This window comes from Mirounga leonina, unplaced genomic scaffold (genome assembly GCF_011800145.1).
Source record: "Mirounga leonina isolate KUSES-001 unplaced genomic scaffold, KU_Mleo_1.0 Mir_151, whole genome shotgun sequence".
NCBI classification, from domain to species: Eukaryota; Metazoa; Chordata; class Mammalia; order Carnivora; family Phocidae; genus Mirounga; species Mirounga leonina.
This window is the reverse complement of record NW_023270377.1, coordinates 29,122,817-29,133,456: the sequence shown is the minus strand read 5'-3', so window position 1 is coordinate 29,133,456 and position 10,640 is coordinate 29,122,817.

Genomic DNA, 10,640 nt, shown 5'->3' with positions numbered 1-10,640 from the left:
GAAGGAAGGAAGGAAGGAAGGAAGGAAGGAAGGAAGGAAGGAAGGAAGGAAGGAAGGGCAGGAGGGAGAGGGCGGCAGGGAGAGAGGAATGGTATAAAGCCATTAAAGCTGAAGGCACAGCAGGACATACCATATTGGGTGTGAGTGTGCCAAGGAAAGCTTCGTCCCTGTCCAGACTTTACCATAATTACACACACCCTTCGAGATTTCAGTGGAAATGAAGCTCGGAGGGGTTCTTGGGGAAGACTCACAAAAGCCACAGAGCAAATCTCTTTGACTCAGACTGGTAAACGTCGGGTGGTAAGGGGCCTGATTCGTGGGAAATAAAAGGGGAAATGAATTAATCCCTGGTATTTGTGAAAAGTGAGGACTAAAAATCTGCAAAATCTCCCAGGACAACAGTCTGACTTCCCTCTACGGGTCTCTTCCTCTTCTACTGAGTGATCCTCCCCCCAAAGCTGATCTGTATGAAATGCCGAGGCAACACTTCATTCAGAGCAGCTCTGGGGGTGGGGGGGAAGGGAAGAGGTCAGATGGGTGGAAGGAAGGAAGCGTTGGACCCAGATGACAGACAAAAGCAGGGGCGGTTGGCAGCCCCGCGCTCCCAGGGTGCTTCCCCACTGAGGCCAGGCACACAGTGTCAAGCTGTCCCCCAAGATCTCAAGGGGGGGGTTCCTTCTTTCTGCTTTTGTAAAGACTTTTTTCTACTAGACACCTATTTTTAAAGCTTCCCCCGCCCCCCCCATACACTCCATGCTGAAGGCAAAAAGGTCATTCCAGCAACTCTCCAAATACCTTTGTGGTGCACCTGCCTGAGCGGCAGCCTCAGGCACCAGATGCCCAAGCTTGGCAATACTAAGACCTAAGAAAGGAATGTGCATGGGAGGGGGTGGTGGAGGAGGGCAAAGCCCCCACTCCCCAACGGAGAAGGACAGGAACATCCACAGCCAGGGACCTGGTTCCGCCTGGCGCTTCTGGAATCGACAGCAGACTCCAGCCGCTTGGAGTCATGCGAGGCTCGATTTCACTAACCTCGTATTTCTCCCTTTCCTTTCTGCCTGATGGCTTGTGTGTGTGTGAGAAAGACAGCTCATGAAAGTCCTGTCAGAAACAACAGAGTCCCATACATTTTGTTCCAGCTCTGGGGTCAAACGAATTTGAGTTCTTACCCTGGTTTTGTCACTTCCTACCCTCATGAACTTGGGTGCATCAATGGTCCTCTCCACGCCTCTGTTTTCTCACCTGTAAAATGGGACAACCTAATAAAGTCTGTGTCTGGAAAGAGAAAATGGAGAGTCAGCGAGGCCTGCTCTTTTTTCATAATAAGCCTTATTGAAATACCTGAAATTTTAAACCATGTCCATTTATAATTTTGGTTAAAAGGTAAAAATGATTTTTTTTTTAAGATTTTATTTATTTATTTGACAGCGAGAGAGAGAGCGAGAGCAGGAACACAAGCAGGAGGAGTGGGAGAGGGAGAAGCAGGCTTCCCACAGAGCAGGGAGCCCGATAAGGGGCTCGATCCCAGGACCCTGGGATCATGGCCTGAGCCGAAGGCAGACGCTTAAAGACTGAGCCACCCAGGCGCCCACGGTAAAGATGATTTTAAAATATTAAAATACTTCAGGAAATAAAAAGAGAAAGAAAAAAAAAAAACAACCCTGAAGGCTGGGATAAGACATTTCTTTCTAACCAAGAAAAGAATATACACAGATACATATAAATGAAATGGGTATTTGTATCCCTCAAACATGTATTTCTCAATTATGTTATGACGAAAGTGAGAGTAGGAGATAAAATAGAGTGTTAATATTCACATTTCATTTTCAGCCTGAGGAGCTCATTGGGCATGAGCAGCCTGGGTCTGCTACTTACTGTGTGCTGGTTAGTCATTTCTCTTTTACATCTCTGCTTTTTATTGCATGTATATTTATTTTCTTTATGAAAATCATAATTTCTACACACAGCAAAATATCCATTTTAGTTCTCCCTCAGGTCTCTTAATTCTTTTTTTCTGAATATTAAAAAATATCTTTATCAGAAAAAGTTGATTAGATTTGCTTATTGGATTAAAAAAAATCCATTTTCCAAGTGTAGAATGAACTATAGTATGAAAAGAGTTATTTGTAAACAATAGAAATATCAAATCTAGATTTGGGTAAAATAGCTTCTACTGCAATTTACTGTGAAGAGAGATTTAAAATATGGAATAACATCACACTAACCGAAAATTTCTCTGGGAAAATATTCTCCCGTTCCAAAAGAATTTTGACAAACGGCATTTCAGAGGTAAGTTTGAATCACATTGTAGGTCAAAAACAGTTAAACATCTGCAATTTTGTGTGATTGAATCTAATGAAGGAGGACTCAGGAAAGTGTCATTATTTTCTTCTTAGTTATAATAAAAATTCTACTCAGATCATACACTTAAAATGGGTGAATTTTATGGCATGTAAATTATGTCTCAGTGTTATGGACTGAGTGTTGGTGTTTGCCCAAAATTCACCAGTTGAACCCCTACCCCCTGAATGTGGGCTTTGGGAGGTAATAAGGGTTAGATGAGCCCATGGGGGCAGCATGTTCATGAATGGGATGAGTGCCCTCAGGAGACAGAAGAGAGACCTTGCTTCCCTCTCCTTTCTGCCCTGGGTGGGTTTGAGAGGGTGGGCATCCGCAAGAGAGCCTTCCCCGGAACTCTGACCCTGCCGGCACCCTCATCTCAGGCTTCTAGCCTCCAGAACTGTGAGAAATAAATGTCTGTTGTTTATAAGCCACCAGTCTATGGTACTTTGTGATAGAATCCCAAACCAACTGAGACATTCAATAAAGCTGTTCAAAAAAAATCAACTTGAGTCATTCATTCATTATTATTTTCAAAACCCTAATCCGTAATTTATTGGTGGGAGATCTCACCGAGGTTCCACGAAGCTAACTGACTTGTCTGACTCATTCAGAGACAGGGAGAAAACCAGGCCACAATGAAAAGCTCAGACCTTGTCCTTCTTGGCTCAATCTCCTCATTCATAAGACTTGGAAATAAAAGGGCCCAGCCTATTGCTAGTGTTTGCAGTACTCCAAGACAGGAGGATAATTAAACGAAGGCCACGGAAGTTTGTAGAAAAAGAACCAGAAACTAAAGTCCATGGTCTCAGTTGTTTCTTCCTCCATGGTAAGTTAACCATTACCTGGAAGCCAAACAAGGATCTTTGATACCTCCCTCCTCAACTCCAATACACCTGCATTTCCCCAGCCCACCGTGCTCCGTGTTATCAGAGGACAGACAGCCTCACTGTGGAAGTCCAACTCAACCCAAACAGTCCATGCTGGGGGACTAAAAAAAAAAAAAAGAAAGAAAAGAAAAGAAAGAAAAAGACAACAAAATGTGGGTAGCAACATTCAGAAAGCCTTTTTCCGTGTTTAGCAGCCACAGTGCAATGCTCGAATGCATTTCTGGTAGCAGAGAGGGCCACTAAGCCTACAGGAAAGCCTGGGGGAGGTGCTTCTCAGACTTGAATGTGCACCTGAATCACCCGTGGACCTGAATAAAATGCAGAGCCTTACTAGTCTTAGGTCTGGAGTAAGCTCTGAGATTCTGCATTTCTAACAAGCTCTCAGGAAACACTGATGCTGCTAGGACTGGGACCACCTTCAAGTAGCAAAGGTCTAGAGTGGCTCTGTTCAGTAGATGTGTCGACTGCTGCAAAAATGCAAGCCACATACGTGACTTTAAATTTTCTGGTAGCTACATTAAAAAGGTAAAAAGAAGTAGATAAAATTAATTTTAACAATATATTTTTATTTAACCCAATAATTCAAAATACCATTTCAATATGTAACTAAGAGGAGAATTTATTTATGAGATGTCCAGCATTCTTTTCTTCGTACTCAGCATTCAAAATGTGGTATGTATTTTGGACTCCCGGCACATCTCAATTCCAACTGGGCAGGTTTCAAGGGCTCGGTAGCCCCGTGTGACCAGTGGCTACCAGGTTAGGACGATACAGCTCCAGGTTCCCCCGCAAGTGGCTCTGGATTGCCTAGATAGGCATACCACAAGCAGCCGACACTGAGGAAGATTATTCTCATTCTACTCTATTCTTTTCTAGTGAGAAGTCCACCAAGGGGTCTTGCAGACTGAGAAATGGAGACTAGAAATGTCTAGTCTTTTGAGGTCTACTTATCAAAAACAGGAAGGGGCACGATTGCAAGAGAGGAAGAAGTGCATTTGCAATAAGGAGCCTTCCCACAGGGAGTGTAGCCAGCACAGTGGGAAGCTGGGGAGGCCGATTCTGATGAGTGAGAGGCAGGGCAAGCGAGAGGCCCCAGGGTTCCTCAGCTGCTTGCTTGTCCTTGACCCCTCACCATCCATCCTGGACCCTGTGGCCAAACTCACCAACCCCGTGGCTTGCATTTAGTATCATTTAGTATCAAAAATGAAGTCAAAGAGGGAAAGGAAAAAAATATTTAAAGGATAAAGATTAAAAAAGATAAAAATGGAAGGTGAAGTGGGGTGCCTGGGTGGCTCAGTCGGTTGAGCGGCCAACTCTTGGTTTTGGCTCAAGTCATGATCTCAGGGCTGTGAGATCAAGCCCCGTGTCAGGCTCTGTGCTCAGTGGGGCGTCTGCTTGAGATTCTCTCTCTCTCTCTCTCTCTCCCTCTGTCCCTACCCACCCTCACTTCTAGAATAAATGAATAAATCTTTAAATGGAAAGTGAAGTTAGCAGGACATAAAAGAATTCCAAGAAAAAGAGGGTGCCTGGGTGGCTCAGTCATTAAGCGTCTGCCTTCAGCTCAGGTCATGATCCCAGGGTCCTGGGATCGAGTCCCACATCGGGCTTCCCGCTCTGCGGGAAGCCTGCTTCTCCCTCTCCCACTCCCCCTGCTTGTGTTCCTGCTCTTGCTATGTCTCTCTCTGTTAAATAAATAAAATCTTAAAAAAAAAAAAAAAGAATTCTAAGAAAAAGAAAAACTCTTCTAAACCCTTAACCCCTATTGGATTTCTCACTCTTAGCTCCCAGGCTATGCACGGAAAGATGAATTTTGGAACTGGGTTGTCCTGCCTTTGCCTGGAGACAGGAGGAGCCCTGAAACCACTGCGTTTAGCCCCATAAACCAGCGCAAGAGGCTCACTCTTGACTCCTCTACAGATTCTGCTTATGGAAGTCACAGAACTGGAGGACTGTTGACTCCCAACTCCCTTCAAAGCAGGAATTATTTCGGAAACCAGGACAGCCAGCCTGTCCTTGAAACTTCCACAAAGGGTTTACTAGCTCAAGAAGACAGTCTTTTCCATTTTTAAGAAGTCTTTGTTTTTGTTTTGTTGGTTTTTTTTTTTTTTTAAGATTTTATTTGTTCATTTATTTGAGAAAGTGAGAGAGAGCACATGAGAGGGGGGAAGGTCAGAGGGAGAAGCAGACTCCCCACCAAGCAGGGAGCCCGATGCGGGACTCGATCCCGGGACTCCAGGATCATGACCTGAGCCGAAGGCAGTCGCCCAACCAACTGAGCCACCCAGGCGCCCCATTTTTAAGAAGTCTTAAAACGTTGTTTCTATCAAGCTGAAATTTACCTTCATTTAAAATTCAACCACTAAAAAAAAAAAAAAATTAATTAAAAAATAAAAAATTTTTTAAAAATAAAGTTAATCCAGTAATCCAAGTCCTAGTTCCAGAACTACACAAACCGCTTGTCATCCTTATTCTTTAAATAATTGAAGACAGCTGTTCTGGCTTGCTTGTCCTAGATCTCTTGCTGTTCAAATCTGCCAACACCTTTATATCAATTCAGAACCGATATGTATAGGGTAATTGTCCAGAAAGAGGATTAGTTAAATAAACTGCAGTACATCCACACAATGAATTATTATGCAGCCATTTAAAAATGATAATGGAGATGCAGATTTATCGACACTGGAAGACTTTTACCATATGTTAAATAATTAAAAGGCAGGCTAGAAAACCATATGTATAGTAGAATCCTATTTTTTTTTAATCTGTAAGTATAGTTTTACAGAGAGAAAAGTCTAGGAGAATACACACTAAAATGTCACAGAGGTTATTTATGAATGAAGGCATTACATTTTGCTTAACCACATTTTCTAATTCTTCTATGCGAGCATGTGGCACTTTATAATACCGTTAAATAATGTTTTGTATAGATAAGTATAAATTATAACCAGTCTCCATAGCCTATAGGGAGCAATGACAAATCATTCATTTGTTCCCTCAATGAATGAATACTTACTATGTGTCAGACACTGTTTTAGGTGCAGTTGTAGGCACAAGACAGACCAAAATCCCCGGTCTCTGGAACTTACATTCCAATGAAGGAGACAGACGTTAAGAAATAAATTAGTAAAATACATAGTATATTAGTAGTGACAAGTGGTAAGGAGAAAAAAATCTAGGCAGGGAAAAAGTAGCAAGTGTTGAGGGAGATTGAAATTTTAGGTAAGATTGTCTGGGAAAGTCTCACAAGAAGGTGCCATTTGAGTAAAGACCTGAAGTAGGTACAGGGATGAGCTATATCTAGGTATCTGTGGAAAAAGGGTTCCAAGTCAAAAAGAGATTTATTACAAAGACCCTAAGGCAGGAGCATGGCCCACATTCAAGAAGTACCAGAGAACCCAGCATGGCCAGGGTGGAGGGGGCTGAGGGAGGGTACAAGGTCAAGGTGTTGGCCAGACCAGTAGGGCCTTGCATCAGCCTAAGACGAGCAGCCACACAGGTTTCTGAGCAGAGGACTTACAGGATCCCACAGAGGGTCTAAATAGAATCACTCTGGTTGCTCTGTTGAGAATAGACTGAAGTGGGACAAGGACAAAAGCATGGGCAAGTGAAGGCGGTGGCTTGGACCAGTGTAGTAACCAGTGGAGATGGCGAGTCAAACGAACCACTCTTAGTGGCCAGAGTATATTGTGAGAGCAGAGCCCTCAGGATTTGCCCATGAACTAGACGTAGGGGATAAGAGGAAGAGGGGAGTAAGGATGATACCAAGGCATTAGGTGGGAGTAATTGGACAATGAGGAAGACTGTTGGAGGGTCCTATGGGGCAGACAACAGAAGCTCAGTTTTGAATACTGAATTTGAAAACCTCTTGGACAATCAAATGCAGGTGTCAAAAACACAGGTATATATGTCTGGAAATCAGAAGAAAGGTACTGGATAGAGATGTTAAAAAACAAAATCCAACCGAATAAATCTTAAAGATCTTACTGGCTTTATTCAATGACTCATGAATTGGGCAGCATCCAATCTAGCAGGTAGAAAGGAGCTCCAAGGAGCTGTACAAAATGAAAGATTTTATAGGCATAAGGAGGCAGGAACAAGGAAGTTATACTAGGCAAAACAGTGAATTGGTTATTAGAAAGTTACTTTCCTTATAGGGAAGAGAAGGGACCTAGCAGGCAGATGACCTAACTCGTACTGATCAGGCAACTCCTAATTGGTTTAAGATCCCATTTCTGAGAGAGCCAAAACTGTAATTAAAGTAAATCTCACTTTGGTGATATGGGCTTAGCATAAGCAACTCCATTTGGGGCCTGTTGTCTTGTTTTTTTTACCAGATATAAATCAGGAGCTATCAAATAGATGGAACTTAAAGCCAAGAGACTGGAGAGGTCACCAGATTGTGAGTGTGGAGAGAAGAGCTGCAAGGTCTGAGCCCTGGGGCACCCCGTGTTATAGGAGCAGGGAGAAGAGGAGAATCCAGAGAGAGACAGAAGCACCAAGTGAGGAAAAAAGCCCAAGAGAATCTAGTGTCCTAAATGTAAGTAGAGATAAATGTAAAAAGAGCTGTAAGATGGAGGGCGTGGTCAACTGTGTCTAGTACTATGCTAGGCTAAGTAAAGTAAGGAGCAAGGGCTGATTTAGCAACACAGAGGTGCCAACGACCTTGAAAGGACAGTTCTGTGGCCCGTGGGGGCAGGAATCAGTGGTGAGGGTCTCACAGGAGTAGCTTCGACAGAGAATGGGAGAAGAGAAACTGGAGACTTCAAGGACATATGATTCTTTCAAGATCTGCTCCAAGGGATAGAAGAAAAATGGATTAATAACTAGAGATGAGGAAGCAAGAGAGCCTCTTTGGCTTTTTTTTTTTCTTTTAAGATGTGAAACATACAGCATGTTTGTGTATAAGTGGAAATGATCCAGTAGATGAGGAAACAATAGGGAAGAGAAGGGTAAGTTACTGGAGCAATGTCTCTGGGTAAATGAAAGGGGATGGATCCAAGCCCAAATGGAGGGGGAGGTCCTTGCTGAGAGCACAGACCCATCGTCTACAGTACCAAGAAAGAAGGGGAAGTAAATGGGAACAGAGACATCTACCAGTGAGGGGAAGTGTCACGGGAGAGTGTAGGACTTATCTTTGATTACTTTACTTTTCTTAGTGAAACAGGAAGCAAGGATATCTGCTCAAGGTGAGGATGAAGTATGAGGTGGGGTTCAAGGACAGAGGAGAAAGTATGAACTTGGCCTCTTAGGAAAGGGAGAAGAGTAAAGGGAATACTTGTTTGTTAGGCAACATTAAGGGTACGCTTGAATTTAGTGATCATAAATCATGTTTGAGACCTACTATTTATGATTCCATTTTTTTTTCTTGTTAACATCATTTGTTTTATTTTTATTTTTTTTTAATTTTTTTATTCTTATGTTAATCCCCATACATTACATCATTAGTTTTAGATGAAGTGTTCCATGATTTATTGTTTGTGCATAACACCCAGTGCTCCATGCAGAATGTGCCCTCCTCAATACCCATCACCAGGCTAACCCATCCTCCCACCCCTATGATTCCATTTTTAAGAACGACTAGGAATCAATAAATGAAAATATTGACTTTCACTACTAAAATCAGAATATCCTAGACTTTCTGAATTGGAAGCTACTTTAAACTACTATCATTCAACTTCTTTCTTTCATAGAGAAGGAAATAGAAGACCAAGGAAGTTAGGACTTTTGCTAAACAAGGTCCCTAAAGAGGTTAGTGGCAGAACCCATATATTTATTGTGGGGGAGAAAATGAAAACTTGATAGGCGTGTCCCCCAAGTACAGAAGACACACCAATGGCTGGAATGTATAGGGTTCAACTACGTATGAAACTGTCTTATGAGAGATGTACAATAATAGGATGGGTTACCTGAGAAGGAGTAAAGGTGGAAGACATCTTTTAAGTGTAGTGAAGAGTGGTTCCTATATTAAGGAGTTAGTCTAAATTACCCTTCCACTTCTGATATTCTACACTTCAAAAGGAGTCTTCAAGAATATTGTGCAAAGGGGCAGCTGGGTGCCTCAGTCCATCAAGTGTCTGCCTTCAGCTCAGGTCATGATCCTAGGGTCCTGGGATCAAGCCCTCCGTCGGGCTCCCCACTCAGCGGGGAGTCTACTTCTCCCTCTCCCTCTGCCATTCCCCTCCCACAACTCGTGTGCTCTCTCTCTGCTCTCTCTCAAGTAAATAAAATCTTTAAAAAAAAAAAAAAAGAATAGGGCGCCTGGGTGGCTCAGTTGGTTAAGCGACTGCCTTCAGCTCAGGTCATGATCCCGGAGTCCCGGGATCGAGTCCCACATCGGGCTCCTTGCTCGGCGGGGAGTCTGCTTCTCCCTCTGCCCTTCCCCCCTCTCATGCTCTCTCTCTCTAATAAATAAATAAATAAATCTTAAAAAAAAAAAAGAATATTGTGCACAGGCTACGAGAAAAAGAATATCAGGGGCAGCTTTGGGACTACTAATAACTAAGGCCCACAGCCCACTTAAAAAGCCTCTTCCCGAGGTGCCTGGGCGGCTCAGTCGAGCATCCAGCTTGGTTTCCAATCAGGTCATGATCTCAGGGTCATGGGATAGAGCCCTGCATCCTGCTCCACGCTCAGTGCAGAGCCTGTTGGAGATTCTCTTCCTCCTTCTCCCCCTGCCCCTCCCCCCACTCGCACACTCTCTAAATAAATACATAAATAAAATCTTTAAAAAAAAAATATCCTCCCCTTAATTCTTCAATTACAGCTCTTGAAGTATCAGAACTAACTGAAGGTCCTTCTTCCCCTACCCACACTGTGGCGCATGTGCTTTTACAGCACGAAATGCTTACAAGGCAAACAGCCGGAGGAAGAGTAGGGAGACCTCAGGAGCTTGGGTAATAAACAGAGCAGATAATTAGTCCTTGAATAATTGATGAACTTGGGCTTTAAGGCTATTACTCCAACAAACATTCTTAATGGCACTAAAACTAACCCAAACATCTTCCCAACGCCAACAAGTGAATGGATTATAAGTTTGCTCCAAAGGAAACACTGTTTAGAAATGATGCATACATTGCTATTCCAACAAGTGGGAATTGCCCCAGCAGAGAAGGTGCCTTTAAAATGCAATCCGGAAAAAAACATTCTCCAATCTAGTTTGTGCCACAGCACATTTGTGCTTTTTAAATTCTTCTACAGCATATTTGGGAAAGAACTGAGCGACTAAGCAAGGACAGATACAAGGTGTCCACAGAGGTAGCTGCCATGTGTCAAGCAAGGCCAACCGAGGTGGCCAGTAGAGAAAGGAGCAGTCCCGTTAGATTCAGTTTGTTGGTTTATATAGACAGCAAAAGAAAAATGAGCACAGTTGCCAGCACCCCTATGTCCTTTGTCCCGCAAGGCAATACCAAG